At 39.3% G+C, this 27469-nt stretch overlaps 1 protein-coding gene and 1 pseudogene across 4 annotated transcripts in view; both read right to left on the bottom strand.

The window, feature by feature from the left end:
- The window catches only part of C9orf72 (C9orf72-SMCR8 complex subunit), a 144671-nt gene that overhangs the window by 60552 nt on the left and 56650 nt on the right, over nucleotides 1-27469 (bottom strand). The gene's annotated exons all lie outside the window — the stretch shown is intronic.
- On the bottom strand, nucleotides 1006-15310 carry LOC129135924 (melanoma inhibitory activity protein 2-like; annotated as a pseudogene).

Below are 27469 nucleotides of genomic sequence, written 5' to 3'. Positions count from 1 at the left end.
TTTTTTTTTTTTGAGACGGAGTCTCACTCTGTCTGTCGCCCAGGCTGAAGTGCAATGGCGCCATCTGGGCTCACTACAAGCTCCGCCTTCCGGGTTCACGCCATTCTCCTGCCTCAGCCTCTCGTGTAGCTGGGACTACAGGCTCCCGCCACCATGCCCGGCTAATTTTTTGTATTTTCAGTAGAGACGGAGTTTCACCATGTTAGCCAGGATGGTCTCGATCTCCTGACCTCATGTTCCGCCCGCCTTGGCCTCCCAAAGTGCTAGGATTACAGGCGTGAGCCACCGCGCCCAGCCTGTCCATTAATATTCTTATCCAGCACCAGATGATCTGGATCTTTCATGGCTCTTCCAGAATGTGCTGTACTTTTCCCATAATTTATCAAGGTTGGTCTCTGGTCACTGCATGCATGAGGACACTGAAAGGGAGATTGTTCTTCTGGATAGGCCTCATGTGAATTCACTTCTCTAGGATGGTGGTTGGTAACTAAGTTTGAGGAGCTGGAAGGTACAATCCAGTCTTGTTGAATAAAAAGGAACTTAAAACTCAGTGAGTTTAGGTGATTTAAACAGTCACTCTACATGTTAAAAGTAGAATCCATAAAAGTTAGGTGAAGGTATGACCACTGAAAGGCATCTAAATCCAAACATAAATACAACATTTTTATTGGGATAAAAGATTAGCCACTTCAAATTGTTTTTTTCTTATTAGGTTTATGTGCTGAGTTTCTGAGCTGGATCCTTAGGAAATAACTCATCAGAAAAAAAGTTATGTGTCCAAAATTGTTCACTGAACCATGATTCAAAAATAACAACACTTTTAAACAACCCAATGTTCAGTAAGAGAGAATGGTTAAACAACTGATGATGCATCTAAATGATAGATTAACCATTTTCTTTTAAAAAAAAATCAACTAAAATTTATTTAATTAAGCATAAAATTACTTTCACATTTGTCTACAACCACAGTTAATACAGTTCTTGGCATAAAGACACAACCTTTATAATTTAAAGCCTCCCTACCTGCAAGATTACATATATAAAACTCCCATTATTGTTTATATAATCGTGGATTAGTTTATCAAATTAAAATAGTTATACTATCCAGAATAACATAAAATGGAAATAATTTACTCATAAGATTCATATTTAAATCATCTTTATTTAGAAAACACTACCCTGAGAATTATAATTCCATTAAGCTTCAGTGTGAGCAAAAGTGTAATCACTTAAGTAACAGCAGTTACTTAAACTGAAAATGAGATCAGTCAAAATTACTTTTGAAGAGAGCACAAATATTGTCAGGTTTCTTGCTGTGGTTCTGGATGTTCAGTAGCAGGCTCATTTGAAGGCAGAATCAGCCCTGCAGGGAACTCACTTCTACCTTCAGAATGTGGGGTTTATGGGGAAAAATCCAGGTTTTGGGGGAAGGTAAGGAGGAAACCCCTCGCTGGATAGACATTTCTCATTGCAAATGGAGCATGTGGTGGATCTGGGAAATCCCTTGGTGGAAAATAATCTTGAGAAGCTCCAAACATGGTTCCTGGAGGAGGTGGGGGGAAGGAGGTCCTCTTCTCATGAACAGGCCCCTTGTATCCCCCGGAAACGATGGACCTCTGATTGGAGCAAGAGGTGGAGGAGAAAAGTCAGGGCCAGTAGCTTCATTTTCAGCGGGGAGAGATGAATCAGGCACACTTAAATTACCAAGGTCATCTTCGGTATCATTTCTACTGGATTCCATTTCTGAAAGCATTGACCCATCCACTTTATCCAAAGAAGTCATATTAAACCTTCTGAGTTCTGCTGGTCCAGACAGTGTGCCAGAATTAGAATAAAACCTGTCTTGCCTTTGTGGAGGAAGAGCTGAATCAGGATATGATTGTCCTGGTGGAAGAAACATCATCCTACGGTCCTGTTCCCATGGAGGTGACAGGGACCCAGTGTCAGAAGAAGCCCTGTGAGGACTGGTTAACCTGTCACATTTTGATTCTCCTCTTTCATTGGTAATCTGATGGTCCAGAGGATTCCCTGGACCTCTTGAGCCTCTTCCTCCTCCTCCTCCTATTAGCAAAGATGAGAGTCTCAGTGGGCCCTCCAACAAAGTTGGAGGATAGAGAAAAGCTCTTGTTTAGGATAAAGGCCGACCCAATGGTGAGGGACCATATGGGGAATGCTCTCTGCCAAATGCTGTATTTGGAACATGAAGTGCATAAGGATCTTTTTCTAAAAGTTCAAATTTAAACTCTGCTTCAGTTAATTTTTGTCTGTTGTGAGCACTTTCTTTCCTTAAATCATTGAGGTTTCTTTCAGCAGTCCAAGCTGCCAACCAATTATTATGTGCTTTCTTCTCGTGGGAAATAATCCATCCTTGATAAGAATGAATAGTTCTCGCCAACTCTTCTTCAAGATCTTTGGCTCACTTTCTATAGGTCTCCAACTCTTCAGTGGCATGGTTAATCTTTTCGTGTACTTTAGAAAGTTTTTCTTCCTTCTCTAACCGGTAATTTTCATCTACTGTTAATTTCCTCTGGAGTTTCATTTCATTTTCTTGATAAAATTCAATCATTACTTTAAGTTTTTGTTGAAGCTTCTGATTCTCACTTTCAAAATGTATGTTTTCTGACTGCAAAGATGCTTGTTCAGTCTGAAGATTTTTAATATGCTCTGTAAGCTCTTCCTTTGTTTTATCAACTTCAGATAACTGACTATAAATTTGGTTTCTTTCTCCTTCTAAGGTTTTTAAAGAAGCATTTAACTTAGCAGCATAAATCAGTTTCTTCAGAGCTCCTTTTGGAGGATTATCTAAGTAAGCACCATTTTCCGATTCACTGTTCATTTCTAATTCCAAGTTACCATCATCCGTTATGTCTTCTCCAAGCATAGCAGCCTGATCTTTCATTTTTAGCAAGCGTTCAGAGTCTTGATGTGATTTTCTTTATCATTTAGAACTTGTTCTGCGTGTACTTTGGAGTCTTCAAATGTTATTTTCTGTTTATTAAGTTCACTCACTTGTTCTTTCCATACCTCAGCTTCTTGCAAAAGCTGTTTCTCGTTTTCCTGAAGTTGAGAATTTTCATTCAAAGCATCTTTTATTGCTATCTTCAGTCGTTCTTCATTCATTTGAAATATCGTCAAGTTCATTTTGGCTTCAGCTACTTGTCATTTGAGGGATTTTGACTCATCTTCTAGAGACTGTATCCTTTTGCAAATATCCACCATCAATTCACCTTGTTCAGAATGTTTAGATTTCTCTTATTTTAACTCTTTTTCTAGACAGAGTATTTCATCCTCAAGTTGCTGGCATGCTGGCATTCTTTAAAGATGACTCTACTTCATAGCCTTCATACTCTTTTTGAACATGGCTAAATTTTTCAAGTAGTTTATGCTTTTCTTCAATTAGTCCAGAAAGCATTACAGCAAGCTTTTTTTCTCTTCCCACATAAAGCCGACTCCTAACCGATCTAAAACTTCTCCACACAAAAAAAGAGAACGGCAAAAAATCCATGTACAGCTGCACATATCACCAACTCCCATGGAAAACCATAAGGATTAGAGTCTGGTCTCACACTTTCAGGCAGTGCTGCCACAACCCTGCTTAGCTCCCCCAGGACCAGCCCCAAATACCGCTGAGGGCTAGCCCCAGGCTCCTCCATAGCGGGGAAGGCTGCTCCGGCGGTTGCCACAATAAACTTGGCCTGTGGGCGGCAGAGAACACGCAGCCTTCAGTCTGGAACCCGAATCCGCACGTGGCAAACGGAGCGGACCATTGTGGAGCCGGCTGCGGGGCGAGCTGCGGACACGGGCAACCAAAGGTCTCAGAGGCCCACGCTGCCCACCCCAGCCCCCTTGTTACACTTTACATCCTGAGGCAGCGCCTTTTATTATTATACTTTAAGTTCTGGGGCGCATGTGCAGAACGTGCAGGTTTGTTAGGTAGGTATACACATCGCATTGTGGTTTGCTGCACCCATCAACCTGTTACCTACATTAGGTATTTCTCCTAATGCTATCACTCCCTCAACCCCCAATCCCCCGACAGGCCGCAGTATGTGACGTTCCCCTCCTTGGGTCCATGTGTTCTCATTGTTCAACTCCGTCTTATGAGTGAGAACATGCGGTGTTTGGTTTTCTGTTCTTGTGATAATTTGCTGAGAATGATGGTTTATTGATTTGCGTATGTTGAACCAGCCTTGCATCCCAGAGATGAAGCCGACTTGATCCTGGCGGATAAGCTTTTGGATGCGCTGCTGGATTCCGCTTGCCAGTATTTTATTGAGGATTTTCGTATCAAAGTTCATCAGGGATATTGGACTGAAATTTTCTTTTTTTTGTTGTGTCTCTGCCAGGTTTTGGTATCAGGATGATGCTGGCCTCATACAATCAGTTAGGGAGGATTCCCTCTTTTTCTGTTGGAATAGTTTCAGAAGGAATGGTACCAGCTCCTCTTTGTACCTCTGATAGAATTCGGCTGTGAATCTGTCTGGTCCTGGACTTTTTTTGGTTGGTAGGCTATTAATTACCACCTGAATTTCAGAACTTGTTATTGGTCTATTCAGGGATTCAACTTCTTCCTGGTTTAGACTTGGGAGGGTGTATGTGTCCAGGAATTTATCCATTTCTTCTAGATTTTCTAGTTTATTTGTGTAGAGTTGTTTATAGTATTCTCTCTGATGGTAGTTTGTATTTCTGTGGGATCAGTGGTGGTACCCCTTTTATCATTTTTTATTGCATGTATTTGATTCTTCTCTCCTTCTTTATTGTCTGGCTAGTGGTCTATCTATTTTGTCAATCTCTTCAAAAAACCAGCTCCTGGATTCACTGATTTTTTTGAAGGGTTTTTCATGTCTCTCTCCTCTTCAGTTCTGCTCTGATCTTAGTTATTTATTGTCTTCTGCTAGCTTTTGAATTTGTTTGCTCTTGCTTCTCTAGTTCTTTTCATTGTGATGCTAGGGTGTCGATTTTAGATCTTTTCTGCTTTCTTTTTTGGGCATCTAGTGCTATAAATTTCCCTCTACACACTGCTTTAAATGTGTCCCAGAGATTCTGGTATGTTGTGTGTTTGTTGTCATTGGTTTCAAAGAACTTCTTTATTTTGCCCTTCATTTCATTATTTATCCAGTAGTCATTCAGGAACAGGTTCAGTTTCCATGTAGTTGTGCGGTTTTGAGTGAGTTTCTTAATCCTGAGTTCTAATTTGACTGCACTGTGGGTCTAAGAGACTGTTACGATTTCCATTCTTTTGCATTTGCTGAGGAGTGTTTTACTTCCAACTATGTGGTGAATTTTAGAATAAGTGCGATGTGGTGCTGAGAAGAATGTATATTCTGTTGATTTGGGGTGGAGAGTTCTGTAGGTATCTATTAGGACCACTTGGTCCAGAACTGAGTTCAAGTCCCGAGTATCCTTGTTAATTTCCTGTCTCATTGATCTGTCTAATATTGACAGTGGAGTGTTAAAGTCTCCCACTATTATTGTGTGGGAGTCTAAGTCTCTTTGTAGGTCTCTAAGAACTTGCTTTATGAATCTGGGTGCTCCTGTATTGGGTGCATATATATTTAGGATAGTTAGCTCTTCTTGTTGCATTGATCCCTTTACCATTATGTAATGCCCTTCTTTGTCTATTTTGATCTTTGTTGGTTTAAAGTCTGTTTTATCAGAGACTAGGATTGCAACCCCTGCTTTTTGTTTTCTTTGCTTTCCATTTGCTTAGTAAATATTCCTCCATCCCTTTATTTGGAGCCTATGTGTGTCTTTGCATGTGAGATGGGTCTCCTGAATATAGCACACTGATGGGTCTTTACGCTTTCTACAGGTGGCCAGTCTGTGTCTTTTAATTGGGGCATTTAGCCCGTTTACATTTAAGGTTAATTTAATTAAGGTTAATTTGATCCTGTCATTATGATGCCAGCTGGTTATTTTGCCTGTTAGTTGATGCAGTTTTTTCATAGTGTCAATGGACTTTAAAATTTGGTGTGCTTTTGCAGTGGCTGGTACCGATTGTTCCTTTCCATGTTTAGTGCTTCCTTCAGGAGCTCTCGTAAGGCAGGCCTGCTGTTGACAAAATCTCTCAGCATTTGGTTGTCTGTAAAGGATTTTATTTCTCCTTCACTTATGAAGCTTAGTTTGGCTGGACATGAAATTCTGGGTTGAAAATTCTTTTCTTTAAAAATGTTGAATATTGGCCCCCACTCTCTTCTGGCTTGTAGGGTTTCTGCAGAGAGATCTGCTGTTAGTCTGATGGGCTTCCTTTGTGGGTAACCGGACCTTTCTCTCTGGCTGCCCTTAACATTTTTTTCTTCATTTCAACCTTGGTGAATCTGACGATTATGTGTCTTGGGGTTGGTCTTCTCGAGGAGTATCTTTGTGGTGATCTCTGTATTTCTTGAATTTAAATGTTGGCCTGTTTTGCTAGGTTGGGGAAGTTCTCCTGGATAATATCCTGAAGAATGTTTTCCAGCTTGGTTCCATGCTCCTCGTCACTTTCTGGTACACCTGTCAAACATAGATTTGGTCTTTTCACATAGTCCTATATTGCTTGGAGGCTTTGTTCATTCCTTTTCATTCTTTTTTCTCTAATCTTGTCTTCTCAACTTATTTCATTAAGTTGATCTTTAATCTCTGATATCCTTTCTTCCACGGGATCGATTTGGCTATTGATACTTGTGTATGCTTCACGAAGTTCTCGTGCTGTGTTTTTCAGCTCCATCAGGTCATTTATGTTTTTCTCTAAACTGCTAACTAAAGTTAGCAATTGCTCTAACTTTTTTCAAGGCTCTTAGCTTCCTTGCATGGGTTAGAACATGCTCCGTTAGCTTGGAGGAGTTTGTTATTACCCACCTTCTGAACACTAATTCTGTCAATTTGTCAAACTCATTCTCTGTCCAGTTTTGTTACCTTGCTAGTGAGGAGTGGTGATTCTTTGGAGGAGAAGAGGCGTTCTGGTTTTTGGAATTTTCAGAGTTTTTGCACTGGTTTCTCCCCATCTTTGTGGATTTATCTACCTTTGGTCTTTGATGTTGGTGACCTTTGGATGGGGTCTCTGAGTGGACGTCCTTTTTGTTGATGTTGATGCTATTCCTTTCTATTTGTTAATTTTCCTTCTAATGGTCAGGCCCCTCTGCTGCAGGTCTGCTGGAGTTTGCTGGAGGTCCACTCCAGGTCCTGTTTGACTGGGTGTCATCAGCTGAGACTGCAGAACAGCAAAGATTGCTGCCTGTTCCTTCCAATGGAAGCTTCGTCTCAGAGGGGCACCTGCCAGATGCCAGCTGGAGCTCTCCTTTATGAGGTGTTTGTCAGCCCCTACTGGGAGGTGTCTCTCAATCAGGAGACATGGGAGTCAGGGACCCACTTGAGGAGGCAGTCTGATCTTTAACAGAGCTTGAACGCTGTGCTGGGAGATCTGTTGCTTTCTCAGAGCTGTCAGCCAGGAACGTTTAAATCTGCTGAAACTGCACCCACAGCCACTCCTTCCCTGAGGTGCTCTGTCCCAGGGTGATGGGGTTTTTATCTATAAGTCCCTGACTGGCGCTGCTGCCTTTTTTTCAGAGATGCCTTGCCCAGAGAGGAGGAATCCAGAGGGGCACTCTGGCCACAGCGGCCTTGGTGAGCTGTGGTGGGCTGTGCCCAGCTGGACCTTCCAGGCAGCTTTGTTTACACCGTGAGGGTAAAACCGCCTACTCAAGCCTCAGCAATGGCGGATGCCCCTCCCCACACCAAGCCGGGGCGTCTCAGGTGGACCTCAGACTGCCCTGCTGGCAGCGAGAGTTTCAAGCCAGTGGATCTTAGCTTGCTGGGCGCCGTGGGTGTGGGACCCGCCAAGCCAGACCACTTGGCTCCCTGGATTCTGCCCCCTATCCAGGGGAGTGAACAGTTCTGTCTCACTGGCGTTCCAGGCACCACTGGGGTATGAAAATTAAAAACTCCTGCAGTTAGCTTGATGTCTGCCCAAATGGCCGCCCAGTTTTGTGCTTGAAACCCCGGGCCCTGGTGGCATAGGCACCGCTTGTTATCTCCTGGTCTGTGGGTTGCAAAGACTGTGGGAAAAGTCTGGACCAGAGTGCACTGTTCTTATGGCACAGTCCCTGACGGCTTCACTTGGCTAGAAGAGGGACCCCTTGCACTTCCTGAGTGAGGCAACGCCCCACCCTACTTCTGCTCACCCTCCATGGGCTGCACCCACCATCCAACCAGTCCCAGTGAGATGAACCAGGTACCTCTGTTGGAAATGCAGAAATCACCTGCCTTCTGCACTGATCTCACTGGGAGCTGCAGAACGGAGCTATTCCTATTCAGCCATCTTGCCAGCAAAATCCTTTTCTTTTCCTTTTTTTCGAGATAGGGTCTCCCTCTGTCACCCAGACTGGAGTACAGTGGTGCGATCACTGCTCACTGCAGCCTCAACCTCTCCAGCTCAAGTGATCCTCCCACCTCAGCTTCCTGAATAGCTGGACCCCAGGCATGCACCGCCAAACCTGGCTAATGTATTTTTATATTTTGTAGAGACAGTCTCCTTGCATTGCCCAGGCTGGTCTCGAGCTCCTGGGCTCACGTGATCCTCCCGCTTCAGCTTCCCAAAGTGCTGGAATTACCTGGTCAACAATTTTCTAATTGTTAAAAATAATATTAGTTAAAAATAAAAGTTGATAACTTTATAGCAACTTGAAATAAAATCTATGAGATAATGTGAAAGTAAAATGCCAAGATACAAAGATGTAGATTTTTCCACCAGTAAAACAAAGATTCACTAGGAAAAGGAGGAGCAGAGGGAAGCAATCAGAGGACAATGTGGTAAAGCCCAAAATCTATCACTTCAGTGAAGCTTGAAATATAGACAAATGAAAGGCAAAAGAGGCAGGAAAAGTTGCACTGCAATTCATTCATCAACTTTAATGCACTTACATTGTAGATCTCATGAGGAAATAAAAAAAGAGATGGTTTAAAAATGTCCCTCCACAGGCCCTTGTCTATACAAGGTCACAGTTTCATTGAGGGCTCTTTGTAAACTTGGCAGCATTTCAGTTATTAATATATGACATTAATTTCTCAACAAGATTCAATTTATATTTTAAAATAATAGGACTTTCTAGAACACACATGCTGCACATACAGTGACCAAGTATTTGAATTTTAACAGGTTTTAGGACTGTTCCCTGCCCTTGAATTGAGTTTTGTTTAAAGCAGTCTGAATATATCTTCTCTAATAGCAAAGCAGAGGATAAGCATACACCAAGGACTCATTATTTTGCCACTAAACAAGTTGCAAAAACAATATTTATTAAGCTCCTGGGAATATGTGTTAAGAACAGAAGGAGTTACTCAAAAGATGTCGTGGTTTTGCAAGATGCATCCCTTGACTTTGAAAGTGAACTGGCAAGGTTGTAGAACAGAATTAAAAGGCCAAAGGGGGTTGAGAAATTGTATTTTCTACTACCAGTTTTCAAGCAGAACTTCAGCCAACTTGTCCTAGAAAAATGAGACATCTGTTTTTAATGACATTCAAAGAGGCATGTTGTAATGATATTGAGGAATGGCTTTGTGAGTGGACAATCAATATGTCTGCATATCAGTGTTATTGCATTTGAAAAAACATTGCTTAGTTATAGAAAAACTTTAAGGATTAAAAGTCTCTGTGTTAGGCACTTGCTCTGGGGTGGCAGTTTGTTTCTCAGGATTTCCGTGGTCTGTGTGCAGGGAAGCAAAACACTCATACCACAAATTGTGTATACTGATAATGCACATACATGCTTATATTAATTAAAAAACAAACTATAACCATTTTCACACAGGACACCATAATTAACCATAGTTTTATTGTTAAATAATGAGCTAAATATCTTCAATCTAGTTGTAACATCTTAGAAAACTTAGTCATTTCATTTATTTCTTTATTTAATGAATATTTATTGAAACTTTATTATATATGCAAAGTAGTATTTAGGTACTACGAAGCTCTACAGATGTACGAAAAAGGGTCCTGCCCTCAAACAAACTTGAGGGCCAGGAGGAGACACAAATAACACATCTATCAGGGACATATGTAACAGAGGACTGAAAGGAGAGGTATCCTTCACAGCTGAGCTGTTAGGCACCTTGAACTTGGCCTAATAGGTCAATAGTACTTCTGGTTAAGCACATTCATTCTCTCAACAAAGGTTTATTCAGTGACCATGGGCCAGGCACTGTGCTGGTAATGAATCAACAGTGGTGAAGACAGACCAGATCCAGGTCTCTTTAAGCTTACAGTCTGATGGGGACATAGGTGTGAAACGACCACTAAGTAAAGAAAAAATCAAATTATCACAAGTGCTGAGAAAGAAAATGTACTTGATTCCTTGTGCTCCTGTAACAAAATACCACAAGCTGGGTAGCTTGAAACAACAGAAACTTATTCTCTCACTGTTCAGGCCAGAAGTCCGAGATCAGAGTATTAGCAGTCTTGGCTCCTTTTGGGGGCTCAGAGGGAGTGATGTGCCATGTCTTTATCCTAGCTTCTGGTGGCTGCTGACAATCCTTGGTGTTCCTTGGCTTGTGGCAGCATAAATGCATCCTCTTCCTCCATTGTCACATGGGGTTCTCCCTGTGTGTCTGCCTCTGTGTCCAAATTTCTCCACATTGAATTTAGAGCACACTCTAACTCAGTATGACCTCATTGTAACTTCTGCAAAAATTCTAATACTGAATAAGGTCGCGTCCACAGGACCTCAGATTAGAACTTGAATTTATTATCTTTTTGAGGGACATGATTCAATCCACAACAGAAAAGAATAGGATCACATAGATAAAAGTAGTATGAGAAGAATGGACATTTAAGCTGATTCCCCCAAAAAAGGATCTGGTTGCTCCATTCTAAAAAAGCCTTTGTTCCATCGCAAATGTTATGAAACGAAGGAAAGCAGAAGTTTCCTATTCCTCCAAAAGGGATTTTTGAATCCCCTTTGCACATTTCCTTCACTGGAGACATGAGGATCATGGTTCAGGAGACCCCATTGAATTGTCACTGGGATTGGTTAATATTTGGAGATGCAACCACAGTACTTGCAACCTACAGTCACGTAGAACTCTTGAGACAGTCCCAGTTCTCCCAGTTTCAGTTATCAAAGACAAATGTGATTATTTGGATCTTTGCCTTCAACCCGGACAAAGTTAGGGCTTGAAAGGACATTGAATATAGGAAATAGGGACTCAGTATTCTAATAATGAAGTTGGTATCACTCTGATAAAACATCTCAGGAATGCTCATGTGATTCTGAGGGTGAGAAGTTCACTCATCGTTGCCGTTGGACACAGCCTGAATCAACTCTCACCCTGAAGGCTGGCAAGGATGTGAGTCTTTTGTGAAATAAATTTTAATTGAAAAATGATATCTTAAGAAAACCTCATAAGCACTAGCATTCTACCGAAAGATACTTTTTAGGCTGTTCTACTATGGGAAAAGGTCGGGGGTAAACTATTTAAACTTATAAAGAGAAGGTTCACCTCAAGATTCACCTTTGTTAGTACTGTATATCATTTTGCTATCAGAACCTGTTTTTTGTTTGCTGTTATGGCCAATTATACAAGTGAGTCTGGAAAACATTCAATAATTCTCATTGCTGTAGTATATTATATCATCCATTATTGACCTCTTCTCATCAACAATAAGACTTGAATCTGTGTCATTACCTATAGTGTCTTATTTAGTCGCATTATCTGTAGCATCTTATTCTTACTATAGAACCACTTCATACTTCTGGACATGGATTTATAGATGCACTGCAATGAAATTGTGATTAAAAACAATGATCAAAGCCTAACCTAACATGAATGCCTAATCACTCAGATTACCTGTGGCTCTTCCCTTTTGAGATGCTTCATTAGTGTGTATTTATTATTTCCAATTACAAAGCTGTCAGTATTTATGGATCAGTATGTGGTCCAAGTTGTTGGCAGCATGTTTTACTCATAAAAAAGGAAAATACTTTCTTTATAAATTTAAATAGTTAACTCTGTATTATGTATATTTATGAGTGATAGTCCAGTGTGAATAAGTCAAATCCAGAGATAATACACAGAAATTTAACTCGGAATTAGTAATCCTCAAAGTCTGCTTTAGCCCTGGAAACCTTTCTTTAAGCCATATGTTGTGTGGTAGTCTGACATAGAAACAGATAAAAGTGGAGCTTCTTTTATTAAAATAAGGGTGGGAGGCTGGAACCTCCAAGGAAGGCTTCTTAGACCTAGTGATCCTCAAAGCATGGAATGCATGAGTTCCTGTGGGCAATGGGTTCCCCCTGAAAGGCTGTGAAATGATCCTTTTCAAAAGAAAATAATGCAAATTTCTGTAGATTTTAATGTTTCCTCTATGTCACTAAAACCTACTTAGTAGTGATCTACTCGTGTGTTATTATGGGATATAAAAATTTGGTACCATGTACAACCTTCATTATCTTTGTCTTTCCTTTTTATTATTTTATATATTTTTTTAAAGATGTTCTTTCTCTAATAAAAAGCGGGAACCCATGTTTTAGATGGGTCTTATGCCTTTTAATTTACCTAAATGAGCCACAGAGGGGAAAAAGTTTTGAAAACCTTTTCTGTAAAAATACATTCAATTTCCTGCCTGTCTAGTCTTGGCAAAAAGTAGACAAATGAACAAGTTTTCATTCTGGCACATTTTATTTCATCTGGCCACTGTCTGATGGAGGTGTGGAAAGCCATATTGTTGATAGCTGAAGAGAAAAGTAGAAATAGCAGCAAAGGGCCCCATTAATGGAAGTAACAATATGTGAAAGGGCTTCAAGATGCTGAGAATAGATATTGTGTAACAGTTTACTGCTGTTATTATTCTACAGAATGTGCAAATTCAAAAGCAGCAGGATGTCACTGTTCTGTCTCTGCCTGTCACCCAGCCTCTGAGGTCCTGTCTCTCCTGTGGCCCAAGCCTCCGGGACCCCCACGCACAAGATCAGCCTGTCGCATCTTAGGAGGCCATCTGGAGCGCAACCTCAGGGACAAAGCAACTGCCTCATGCTCTGACGTGTGCATCACATTATTCTTCACATTAGTTTTCCTGTTTTGGTGCAGATTTGATAAGTGACGCTTCTCTGTGCTTAGTGACACAAGCCTTCCAGAAGCCTGCTACTCAAAGAGAGCTCCAGGGACCAGCAGTGTCAGCATCAACTAGGCTCTTGTTAAGCATGTAGTATCTTAAGCCCTGCTTCAGACTCACTGAATCAGAATCTACATTTTTTACAAGATTTCCAGGTGATTAGGATGCACATTAGTTTTGAGAAGCACTGGTATAGAACTCAGTTCCTGCTCTTCTCACCCTAGTAGCCTTGAACTACCTGTAGCCTTGAGCTTGTCCCTGGAGTACACGCTGTCCCTGTGGTGGCTGGCTGCCTGCAGCCAGTTCACCTACTTGTTTGGTCTTGTCAGTTCTGCCTGCTTTCAGATTGGCTATCACTGTGTTGGGCTCAACTCTTTCCTTACTTTATCATCTCATCTTAGATGGCCCAAAGCAGGTGTTTCCCACGGTTTCCCTTCGGTTGTCTGCCTTGATGATCTTTGGAAACTACATATCCAACTGGGCTCTCTTCCAATACCTGCAGCTCTCCATTTACCCAGTGCCTGCCCACCCAGGCCACTGATCCTGAGTATGTGAACCGACCAATGCTCTGACCCGATAAATGTCTTTATGTTTTTCTCTGAAGAATTCCGTTTAAATGATTATTTCAAACTCCTTAGTAATTGATCATCACATTAAAAAGATGAAACAAAGTGATTTGAAAAAATGTGTTCCTCAGAGACCTATTGGGAAAGCAAATTAAATATATGTGTAGAACTTGGCTTTAAGGGTATTACAATAACTTAGGTATAATTAACATGTATACAATTCAAGAATAAATCAACATAAAAATAAAAAATAAAAATGTCCATAGTATGAAAGATGCCATAAACAGAGATAAAAAGACAAGCATTGGCCAGGCGTGGAGGCTCATGCCTGTAATCCGACCACTTTGGAAGGCCGAGGTGGGCGGATCACGAGGTCAGGAGATATAGAGCATCCTGGCTAACACGGTGAAACCCCGTCTCTACTAAAAATACAAAAAATTAGCCGGGTGTGGTGGTGGGCGCCTGTAGTCCCAGCTACTCAGGAGGCTGAGGCAGGAGAATGGCGTGAACCCGGGAGGCGGAGCTTGCAGTGAGCCGAGATCGCGCCACTGCACTCCAGCCTGGGCGACAGAGCGAGACTCGGTCTCAAAAAATAAATAAATAAATAAATAAAAGACAAGCTTTGGTTTGGAAGAAAATCATTGCCATATACATAAAATACAAATGATTAACATCTTGAATATATAAAGAGCTCATATAAATCAATAAGAAAAAGATAACAGCTCAAGAGCTGAAAAGCAGAGGATGTGAACAGGTAGTTCACAGAAGGAGAAAAGCCAGTGATCCATAAAATAAAAGAATTAACTTTCAATCTCACTAGTAATTGGAAAAATGCATTAAAACAACATTATGATAGTATTCTTAATCCATAAGATTGTTAATTAAAAGTATTAACCAGTGGGGGTAAGGATGTAGTAAAACAGACATGCTCTTACACTGTTGATGTGAATCTAAACTGTTAGAGTCTTTTGGTGGGTTATTAAATTACAACTGTGTTTTTCAAAATAAAAATATTTATATTCTATGCCTCCTTTGTAATTCCTCTTCCAAAACCCATACTAAAGAAATATGCATACATACAGCAAAAAGATACACAAGAATGTTTGTTAATTGCAGCATATTTTTAAATTACAAAAATTAGAAAAGTCCTAAGTGTCTATCAATGGGAGTATAAGTAATTAAGCTACAGTCCATCCATATTTTGGACTACTCTGCAACTTTTATAAAGAATGAGTTGTGGCTGGGCGCGGTGGCTCACGCCTGTAATCCCAGCACTTTGGGAGGAGGAGGTGGGCGGATCACGAGGTCAGGAGATGGAGACCATCCTGGCTAATACGGTGAAACCACATCTGTACTAAAAATACAAAAAAAAAAAAAATAGCTGGGCGTGATGGCAGGTGCCTGTATTCCCAGCTACTTGGGAGGCTGAGGCAGGAGAATGGCGTGAACCCAGGAGGTGGAGCTTGCAGTGAGCGGAGATTGTGCCACTGCACTCCAGTCTGGGCGACAAAGCAAGATTCCGTCTGAAAAAATAAAAAAATAAAAAAAGAATGGGTTGTATGTATGTACAGTAGATATAGAGGAAGATGTACTAGAGGTTGCACACAATTGCTTCCTAGGCCTTATTATATCTATGTAATATATATTATACATACATAGTATGTTACATATACATAACATATTTTTTAAATATATGTATGTATTTCCAAGACATATAATTTGGTTGAAAGCAAGTCATAGGACAATATCCACAATGCAATTCCATTTAAGTTAAAAAACCATACCTCTATATATGTATATATCAATATGTATGTATATATGTATGTATATACATTATACACACATGCATATAGGTAGAAACATTGAAAAAGAGCCAGAAAAACATTTATCAACTAAAATGGTGTATTCTTCTGAGGAGATGAGGGTTGGATAGGGTAAGAATGAAGGAAGGGTTACTTTCGTGATTTGTTCAATAATCTTTGTGTTGTTTACATCTTTACAGTGAGAATATATACACATATATCATAACCGTATGACAAAAAACAACAAAGAGGGAAAAAAGAGGGAGGCAATAAAGAGCAAAAAAAAGTTACCACTAGACAGCTACCATTATGAAGATGATAAATATATGATGAAGATATTATATTATTTGATAACATATACATACATTACGTTATATTATCAAGATGGTAATTACCAAGGGAAAGCTGAGAAAGGATATAGACAAGTTCCTCCTTGAACCACAATTTCCTCATTTAACAGTTCCCCAGGGTGAAGAGAATGGGGGAGGTGGTAAAGTATTCTTTTTCTAAGATTCTTCCAGCTCAAAATTCCATGTCAGTACAGCTGCTTCCAAAGTGGTTTCTAAAGTTGTTTTGCCATTTTGCTTTTCAATCAGCACTGTATGAGATTCCAGTTGCTCTTCATCCTATCTAATATATGTATATAGTAGTATTTCCTTATGGTTTTAATATGCATTTCTCTAATGACTAACGATGAATATCTTTTTTTATGTGCTTATTCGTCATCTGAAATGGATCTGAGATCGTACTATAAAACTTCTAGAAGAAAATATAGAAACTAATCTTTTTGTGTTGAGCCAAGATTTCTTAGGACAACACAACCCCCAACCCCCACCAACCCATAAAAGAAAAAATTATAAATGGACTTCATAAAAATTATAAAATTCCTGTTCTTTGAAAGATATTATTAAAAAAATGAAAAGATAAAAAAACTTGGAAAAAATACTTGCAAAATACCTATGTGATAAAGCTTTGTATCCAAAATATATAAAGAGCATTTGCAACTCAGTAAAAAGAAAACAATCCAACAGAAAATGATCAAAAGATCTGAAGAGGCACTTCAGCTTTTATTAATGATGACTGAGATTAAAGATGAACTATTTTTTTTCTGGGCATTTATTTAGTAAATAGCTGGTGATTGAAGTTCCATCCAGATGTGGTTATTTTTGCTATAATAAATGTCCTTTTATGGTTATTCTCTGGAATGTGTAATAAAAAGTGATTTGCTTGAGAATGGCTCATTTTTCACTACAAGTAAATAATTAACAAAATTTATAGATTTTGTTAAATACTTATAAAGTATAACTAATTGGAAACACCCTATACAGAGCTTGGACTAGCTTTGTTATTCCTTCCTCGACAAGGAATTTTAGCAAACATTCTATGGAAAGGATAATTAGCAAGAGTCTCAGCTTTCGTTTTTGCTTGGCTATTTCCCTTGAGTTTAGTAAAGTAGAAAATTTAAGATATAAACCCACCATTTTTCCCTTTATTTTGGAATAGGGGATGGTACAGACTAAACCAAAATGGGATTACCATTCACTGGTTGAGCACTTACATGGAATCAGGGAAAATGTTTCTGGAGAACTCCTGGCGGGTGATATTTCTTAAACAACACAGAATCGAAAAGAGTAGCAGTGATTGTAACTGGTTTCTCTGGCTTCCTAAGCTTGTTGTTGCCTCTTGGGACCACATGACTGTGGCCACCCTTCCAAGAGCAGAGTTATCCCTGGGACCCTCTCTCTTGCAGCCTCTCTTTTTCTTTTTCCCACATCTCCTTCATCCTATTCAACGATTTACTCTCTCCTCTAACTTTCCTCTTCTTTGGAGACTAGTTCTGAGGCTGGGAAGGATGAGGGCCTAAGACCTGTGGGTGGAGAAGGGAGGGAAAAGTGGCTGTCGATGGTCTGGCTTCAGGGTGAAGCCGACCTACTCCCAACATTTTCAGATCCCTGGCAAAGTGCAAACGGAGGACCTCATATATTCTCATTGCTCGAACTGGTAATTAGTCCTCATTTAGTTCAGAATGTGAAGTTGTTGGAATTTTGTCTGAACTTTTCGTGTTGCAGATTTGATGAGAATAGTTCTCTTGCTTTTTAATTGTTTTGGTCAGTAATTCAATCTTCATTATATTAATATAAAAAATGTAATGCCCTAGTCACAAATTTTAAGTCCATCGTGCTTACCAGATATTTGTCCACTCTCATTTTTTTCCAGTTTTTATAGATTTAAACAGACTGCCTTTTTAAAGATTTTCAGTTTCTTTTTCCTGTTCACCTTTTTTGTTGTTGTTGTTCTTTTGGAGCTTCACGTTTGTATATTTTATTGCTATTATAATCTTAACTTGTACTTATTCTCACTGATTATGGTAGGCATATTAATAGCCCCCTTAAGATCTCCCGTCTAAACCTCAGACTCTTTTATGAGGCAAAAGCGACTTTGCAGATGTGATTGAAGTTAAGGATCTGAGATCTTGTATTATCTAATGGGCATAGTCTAATCATGATAGTCCTTAAAAGTGGAGAATTTTTCCCAGCAGCAGTCAGCGAGATGAGATGACAGAAAGGTAAGAAAGATGTGACATGAGGACTCTAAACCTGTTGGGTTTAGAGATGAAGGAGGGATGCCACTAGTCGAGGAATGTGGGCAGCCTTTAGAAGCCAAAAAGAGTAAGAAATAGATCTCTCCTGGAGCCTGCAGGAAGAAATGCAGTCCTTCATTTTAGCCTAGTGACACCTATTTTGGAATTTTGACTCACAGAATGGTAAGATAATAAATTTGTGTTTTGTAAGCCACTGAACTATGGTAATTTGTTAGGGCAGCAATAGAAAACGACTAGTAAACGATTAAATTATCAAACATAATTACATTTAAAGCATACAAAGCTTAGATATATTTTCATTAAAAATTTAAATTAAATATAAAAATTTTGAATGAAATTATTTTTATATATCTTTTCAAAAAAGTTTTCTTCTAATATTACATTTACCTAATATTGGATAATATTATCAAGCTTATCCAACATTAAAAGCAAATTTACAAATTACAACACATAAATATGAAAATTTAAAGTTATTTAATTAAAGCTAAACTTAATTTTTTGGAAAAGTAATTAAATCTTAGTAAATATTCTCATGATAATAAAAGTTTTAGCAATTCCTGTGTTTTGTGTTCATCTAATTGCCAATACATAAATCATTACAACTAAGCCTATATATATACGTATATACAAATTTAAGATTAACATGAAATGCTTGATATTGTAAAATGTCCTTAAACAACCATGTTTGATTTTACAAAACTGATTTAATTCAGAAGTACCTCTGGAACTGTGAATTGGAACATGAAGAGAAGCAAAAAAATAGATGCATGGTACTCCTGGGAAACTATACTTATTATGCAAGAATCTATTGCATTCATGTTATCTGAGAGGAAGGATCTGACAAGTTAATTAATTTGTCTTTTCTCTTACCTAAGTGCTTCTGTCACTCAAACACTCCCCACCATCTAAGGCAGTGCCTTTCTCTGATTTCAGTGGTGGTGCAACACACAAACCCTCACAGAATTCAGATGCATTTGCCTTTTGTTTTAGAATCACAGGGCAGGAGATGTGGGGATCATTTCTCCGAGGCCTGACTGGTGTGAGTTATGGAAGCAGATATTTATGGTCGTGGGTCAAGTGGTGCCAGTGCTGAGTACTGCATCCCAAAAAACAGAGACACCTGTGTGTTCCTAATACATTGATTTGTGTGAGTCTCTCATATGCCAGACACTCTAAAGAACAGGAAAGTGCCACCTCTTGCCTGGGTTTCAGGGCAGTACTGAACTTTGTAACACACCATCAGATCTTCCAGGTTGTGAAGATTAATGACTAGCTTATGCTGCTAAAAGAATGTTTGTTTTCTTCAGAGTTGAGTTATATTACAAAGGGTCCATCGAATTACCTTAGTACTAGAAATGCCAGCTCCAAAAAGGGTGCAAGGAAGCATTTAAGAAAACCCACGTCCTCATATCAGTAAGTATGACTCATTTTACTGATATGTTTGTTTTTACTGTATTCCTTGGGTACTGTATTACCTGGGCTTATTACACATCATTACTTGCCCTGTTGGCTCTAAAGTCTTATAATTAAACTTTCTCCCCTCCCAGCCCGGCCTTTCATAATTCACTCATACTGTCTCTGACTTTTCTCTCGTGCCTACATTCTCTCTCCTGCAGTTGCACATTGGACATTTGCTACTGTTCTGCTACTGCTGCAGCTGCGTCTCTGCTGCCCAAGCTGTCCCCAACACTTCTCTCTGTGCTCTGGACTGACCTCACTCCCTGTCAGTTGGCTCACACCTCACAGGATTTACTTACTTTTTGTGTTGCACTGATTTTCATTGAGTTGACAAGCAGGAGAGTCTCAAGAAGATCCTCGAGATCTAAGTTTTCATCACAAAGTTCTTACCCAGTGGTAGAACTAAAGTGGGTGTTCAAGGTTTCTACAGCAGAAGCGAAAGCAAAGTGTTGTCCATAGGCAAGAAGCATCAAGTCCATCTGAGAGTCTTAGTGTAAATGATCAAGTGAGGAGTAATCACTAGCCCTGCTCCTCAAAGTACAGACAGCACGTTAACAATTACTCTTTACAAAGTCATACTTTATCATCTAGCATTTATTTAAACCAGACTTAGTGACATTATAAATATAAAATATGAAGACTTTTGAAATATGGTAGGGATAGATTGTGACTGCAGTGCAGCCATCAGTAAGCGTCACTAATTTTAAAGACCCTCTTGATGCCACCTGTCTCTGCACTAAATCTGCACACTCTGGCCACAAATCCCCTCTGTACTGTGAAAGGAATGTTTTATGCCTTGCCAAATGTTCCTAGGAAGACTGTCAACAGTAAGCAACACAAACCCGTTCTCTAGAATACCTCTAGGCTGTCTGTCTTAGAAGAGCTCCGCAGAAGTAAAAGCTTGCCTGCATTTTACAGTAAAGTAAAAACTTTACTGCATTTACTGGGATTAGAATCCCAGAGCTGAGCAGCAGGCTGTCCTTTAACTCTTTACTACTCACTCTGTGTAAGATTTAGGAAAGGCATACAAGGTAACGTGCCTTCAAATATTTGATCACCACAAAGGTGCACCCATGATTGCTGATGTTCCCAAATTGGCAATCTCATGAGATAAACTTAGTGGAAGGTTTTTTTTAAAAATAAAAAAAAAAGAAACCAGTAAGTAAACACTTCCTTTAAAAAAAAAAAAAAAAGAAAGAAAAGCCAGTTTGCAATTTCTTAATTCTTTTTTTATTTTTACTGCCCCTTTTTCTGTCTTGCAACCTTACTAATACAACTACAGCCTAAAATTTGAATGTTGTTTTTTTAAAAATGCCATTAAAAACAAGTTAAACTGGGGAAAGTGAATGTGCTCTTCTAGGCCCAGGCTTTACCAAGACTTGCCCCCCGTTGTCTGTTTCTTTTTCAATAGCTGAGGCTATTTAATTCACATTTATGGACTCATCTCTGTCTAAGTTTCCAAGAATGATACTTTTGCAAACAGGTTTTTTTTTCCTTTTTTAGATCTAGCTCAATAGTTTTAAACTCTACTTGCATATGAAAAACAACAAAGTGAGCTCTCTCCCAGAACAATTAAGTCAGAATCTTTGAGGTGGTGTCAGAAAATCATTATTTTAAAAAGACCCTCCAGGTTCTTCTAACATTCCATCAGGATTAAACATCACTCTTCTATTCCAGACCAGTGGCTACCCCTAACTAGGAGCAGTTTTTGTCCTCCAGGGGACATTGGTTAATGTCTGGAGACAATTTTGGTTGTGAGAACTGGGAGTTTGCTACTGGCATTTAGTAAACAGAGGCCAGGGCTGCTGCTAAACATCAGACGATGCATAGCACAGTCCCCCACAACAGAATTATCTGGCCCAAAATGTCAATAATGCCAAGGTTTAAAAATTCTGATATAGCCTAACATCAAGACTCTGTGTCAGAAAAACAGACTTTGCATGTTCTTGTCATTTGCGGGAGCTAAACATTAAAATATTTGTACCCTTCAACCATCCCCACTTTCCCTCTTTCACCACTTCCACCCACTCCTGGGTGGAGGGGATGGAGTGGGGTTGGTTGATGGGGGAAGTGGCGTTTGTTGATGTGGGAAGTGGGGTTGACTGATGAGTATGAAAATATATTTAGATGGAGTGACTCATAAGATCTAGTATTTGATAGCACAACAGAGTGACTACAGTACCATTATTTATAGATTTTAAAGTAACTAGAAGAGTATAATAGGATTGTTCATAACACAAAGAAAGGATAAATGCTTGAGGTAATGGATACCCCATTTAACCCTGATATGATTATTATGCATTGTATGCCTGTATCAAAATATCTCATGTAGCTTATAAATATATACACCTCATATGTACCTACAAAAATTAAAAATAAAATAATTTTTAAAAGACTCTGTTTATGTAGTTACTCCTAAACTAATGCTATTGAGATTCTAACAGCATATTCCAGCTGTGATATTTGGATTCTGTATGAGCTTCAATTCCTACCACTACTTACCCCTAAACCTTAACATTTATTAGAAGAATGAAATATCTCCAAAACGCTGACTGTCTTCTTGCTGTGTGGGTAGCTGAAGAATTATTGCTCTAAGTTGCCCATTACTGAGCTCTGCCTATCTGTTGGGACACAAATGTCACTACTTCTTAGACTTGCTGTTGCCAACTGTTTTTCTTCTCACAGGATTCTCAGTCCTGGAATATTGATTCTGGTGTTTTGTTTTCCTTTCTGTGGTTACATTATTAAATAATGACAAAAACCCTTTCAGTGGCTTTATTTATAAATAGGAGATCACCTAAAATTCATGGAAAAATTGGCCTGCATTTGCAAGAAAAATTCTTCTGCAACACAACTGTCAATAATGAAAATGCACACTAGCAGGAAATTTATAAATGAGTAACTCAAGCATGCCATTGCCCCAGGAGACCTTCTTTGAGCAGACTGTATTAGAAACAGAATAAGTCGGAATAAGTTAGAATAAAAGAATACCTGGGAAAGGGAAGAATGAATGAATAGCAGCTCCTTGCAGGGTTAGAGATAGATGGGCAAAGACAAATATAAGAAGACACATAAACTTTAGTGTAGCATCATTTCCTGGAAGGATCCAGCCCTTTGTATGGTGAATACAGTAGAGAGAGCCATCCAAGCTCTCTGAATCCCTACCAAGGGCACCAGAAAGACCAAAGTCCATCCTTTCTTAGTTTTTAGTCCTTGATGCAGAGTAGCATTGCCAGATTTAGCAAGGACAAATATAGCGCACCTAGTCACATTTAAATTTCAGATAATCCATAAATACTTCCTTAAAAGTATATCCCAAATATTGCACGGGACATACTTTTATTAAAAATTATTGTTTATTGAAAAATAACAAAAAAAATTGTTTATTGAAAACTCAAATTTTATGGGGCATCTTATCTTTTATCTGGCAATCCTAATCTGGGATTTCCTTCCAGGCAGAAATGAGGAGTAGACACAATAGGATAACATGGAACTGCAACTATCTTATTTATTACCTACTACTGACTTAACAGTTGACAGAAGAAGTAACAAGTGAGCGGTACCCAGAGGCTCTCAAATGCTCATCCACAGTCTCTTTCAAATCTCATGCTTAAGGTGATCATTATATGACCTTCATAGCCTTTCTCTTCATGATACAATTCTGCACAGCTGAAATCTCTTGAAAATGTCTATCCAGGTAGCCCCATCCCATGACCATGTAAAGCTAACCAGACCTAAAATGGTCTTGCCTCTATTTACTTTATTTGCATGAGTTTTTTCTCCTTCATCGCAATGCCATTTCCATAATGTGGGAAACATTGCAAGGCTAACCAGGAATGGATACGTAAAGAAGAGGTTTGACAGAGATTTTTAATTCTACTTGTTAAGATTCCTCTTGTGTTCTTGGCCCTTCTTACTCTAGTAGTCAAAAGAATGTAAAGCATTCTCTAGTCCTATTTCCTTTCCTTGTTTGTTTTCTGTCTCCATCAGCTATGAATTTTCCTCAAGTTCTGTGTCCCCTTAATTTATTGACTTAATTTCATGTCTTTTTGTCTTCCTGTTTCAGAGATTTTCTTTTTGTTCAGGGCTCTCTACTCAACAAACACAGTTCATGGGCACACGAAGCCAATGAGACAGCACTGTTATCAGTGTTAAGCAGAAGGCATTCTCTAGGATAGACAAAGGTTAATTTTAATGGACTCTTATAATTAGAAGGTTATGGTTTTACCTATTTTATATGACCCTAGCGTTTCTGCACAGCAGTAATTTATTTTTCTGAGGCAGGAATTTTGGTCATGAGTACTGCCAGGCTTGTGGACAAGTATATATAGTTAGTGAGTAAGCTGACTCCTCAGAAACTGAATGTCAGTACAGTCGTGCTCACTCATTCAACATGCAGCATTCTAGTCCTGGAGATTCGGAGGTGAACATGCCTTGCCCTCATAGAGAAGACAGATAATAAAACAAGAAAATAAGAGGAAATTTTTACTCTCAGTTGGTAATAAGTACCATGAAGAAAAATAAGGTGGAGTGAGGGATACATGTATATTATGATGAGAGGGAGGGTGCATTTTAAACATTTAAAAATATTGGTTAAAAAAGAGTTTTCTAAGGAGGTTGCACTTGACAGAGACTGCACTGAAGAGAAGGAGGAAGCCATATTGCTGTCTGGGGGAACACAAAATGCAAATGCTGGAGCTCAAGAAACAGCAAGGAGGCTGTAGAGTCTGAAGGGGATGATGACGGAGGGTGGTACATGAGTCAGAGAACAGGGCTAGATGATATAGGGGCTGGTAGCCCATGAAAGGTGTGTTGTGGCGGCTGCTGGAGATTTTGAGCAGGAGAATCACAGGTTCTAAATTAAAAATTTCAAACATCACTCTGGCTACTGTGTAGAGCATTGACACTTGTAGGGCAAGCGTGAAGCAGGGAGAGCAGCCAGGAGTCTATTGAAACAAGAGGGCCAAAGAAGATGTTGGCTTGAACAAAGGAGGTAATGGTGGAGGTGGTGATAGATACCTGGATCACTCTATAATTGAGTGAATAGTATCAGGTTATAGAGGAATCAAGGATGAGGTCTAGGATTTTTACCTGAGCAACTGGATGAATAAGGTGCCATTTACTGAGATGGAGAAGACAAGGGTGGAAACAGCTTTTTAATGTGCTTTTTGAATATTTTTTTGAAGCAATCTCTCAAATTTACAAAATAATTGTGAGTCTAATACAAATAACTTTTTTCAGAACCATTTGAAAGTTGCCAACCTGATGCCCCATCACCTTTGTACACTTTAGTGTTTATGTCCTAATAACAAGGATAGTCTCCTACATAATTGCAAAACAGCCATCAAAATCAGGAAAATATCACTAATTTGTTTCTACCTTCTAATTCTCAGACCACGTTCAAGTTTTTCTTATTATCCCAATAACATCCAAAAAGATCCCATTCAGAATCATATATTGCATTGGTTTATAACATTTCTTTCTTTTTTTTTTTGTTTGATATGGAGTCTTGGTCTGTCGCCCAGGATGGAGTGCAGTGGCGCGATCTCAGCTCACTGCAAGTCCGAGGTTCAAGCGATTCTCCTGCCTCAGCCTCCCGAGTAGCTGGAATTACAGGCACCCACCACCATGCCGGGCTAATTTTTGTACTTTTTTTTAGTACAGACGAGGTTTCACCACGTTGGCCAGGCTAGTCTCGAACTCCTGACCTCAGGTGATCTGCCCGCCTTGGCCTCCCAAAGTGCTGGGATTACAGGCGTGAGCCACCCAGTCTGGCATGTAACGTTTCTTTGGCCTCCTCTACTGTGGAGTAATTTCTCAACCTTTCATGGACTTTCATGACTACGTTAGCTTTCTATGCTGCATAACAAATTACCACAAACTTACCAACTTGAAATACACACACACACACACACACACACACACACACGGACACACACACACATATTTATTATCTGTTTCCGGGGATCAGGAGTCTAGGCATGTCTTAGCTTGCTTCTCTGCTTCAGAGTTTCATCAGGAGGCAATCCACAGGTCAGCCAGTGCTGCGGTTTCACCAGAGGCTTGACAGGAAAGATCTGCTTCTAAGCTCCCTTAGGTTGTTGGCAAAATGTATTTCTTTGATGCTGTAAGACTGAGGCTTCAGTTTCTTGCTGGAGATCACTCTCAGCTACTAGAGGCTGCCTGCAGTTCACTGTCATGTGAACCTCTCCAACATGACCACTTAACTTTATGGCAATTCACATCTTCAAGGACAGTGAGGTGGAGTCTTTCTAGCATCTCTGCTAGCAAGAGGGAATCTTAAATATGCCATAATGTAATGATGGGACTGCTATCCCATCAACTTTCCCATATCTTACTGGTTAAAAGTAAGTAATTAAAAGTTTGTTAAAAGTGGGTAGGTTCTACCCAACTCAAGGGAAGGGATTATTGGTGTTCCTAGTGGTCTGTCTTCCACTATTTGTCACTTTTGAAGATTATTCCTTTGTGGAATGTTCCTCAGTTTGTGTTTTTGTGGAATGTTTAAAAATTTGGGTTTGTCTGTTGTTTCCTCATGATTATAATCAAGAATCTTTTCCCAGAATATCACAGAAATAATGTATTATTATCATCACATCATATCTAGTGGCTCATGATTTCAATTTGCCCTATTAGTTGTGTTCATTTTGATCATTTGAATTAAGTATCTGCCAGGACTTCTGTAAAGTTATAATTTTCCTTTTTGTAATTAATAAACGTTTTTGTGAAGAGGTACTTTAAAACCATGTGAATTTCCCATTCCTCATCACAGTTTTTATTTATCTGTTTATATATTCAGCATGGACTCATGGTTTCTTTTTAAATTCAAGATTATATGTATTACCGTAATTATTTTAATGTTCAAATTATCTCTAATTTATCCAGTGGAAGTCCCTTTAGGATGGATTCTGTGTACTTTTGACACAGCTCTATAATTCTTTGAGCACTTCCTTACTTCCTGGAGCAATAAGATTCACCAGGCTCACGTACTTTCTCCTTGCCCAATCCTGAAATCACTCATTACGCCGAGAGTCCTGACCAGCAGAGAAAGGTATTTAGAAGCCAAGTTTTGGAGACCAGTTGTTCTCATTGCAGTCTTACTACTCTGAAGCCCTTTTGGTGGACAGAGGTAGGGAATATTTGTCTGTCTGTCTGCCTATCTATCCTCACATTAACATCTATATTTCCATAACTATCTATATTGAAAACAATGAGTTTGCACCTATACCTCAAATTTCAATCCAATGCCACAAAGTTTATTCTAGTTTTTTCTTTTCCATATTTGTAACTGCCTTCTCCAACAGTGAGAAACCTGACTCTCATTAGCCTTATATAACACTTAATCAATAGTCCTGGATGTGATGAATCTCCCTTTGCCACTGCAATCTCCCATAGGATACCCTCCTTACCCTACGCTGGCTCAGACATCCCTAGTTGGGCTGCTTTTACCCCTCCCACACAGTACCCTCTCTCCTAACAATGAGTTCCTTCTTCAACTTCCCCATGCTTCAACAATCCGATCTGAGCCATATCACTGCACTTCCATGCTTGTGTTATGACACCTCAAAGCAGGTGTGTGTTTGTTTTTTAATCAAGCCTTTATTCTCTGTTACTGTTTGCAACTCTCAAAAAGTGGCACAGCATTTTTTTTCTTTGTGTAAATAGCTGCCTGTTTTCTTATAACATCCTCTAAGTATTAAGATCTGCTATATTTGTTGATTAATGGTGTAAATAAAATCAAGGCCATAAGAGAAACCATGAGAGGCAACTATCCAATGACACCATTAAGATGTGCATTCTGTGGCTCAGATTTGTTTATTGATATTATGAAATATTCTTGAAAATATAGGGAGAAGAGAACAAAAGTTACAAATGATAAACAGTCGTCTTAATAGTATTCAGCTCCAAGAAAGAAAAGATGCAAGGAATACGCTGA

This window comes from Pan troglodytes, chromosome 11, assembly GCF_028858775.2.
Source record: "Pan troglodytes isolate AG18354 chromosome 11, NHGRI_mPanTro3-v2.0_pri, whole genome shotgun sequence".
Taxonomy (NCBI): domain Eukaryota; kingdom Metazoa; phylum Chordata; class Mammalia; order Primates; family Hominidae; genus Pan; species Pan troglodytes.
The sequence above is the reverse complement of the archived record's forward strand: the minus strand, read 5'-3'. Positions and strand labels throughout refer to the sequence as shown.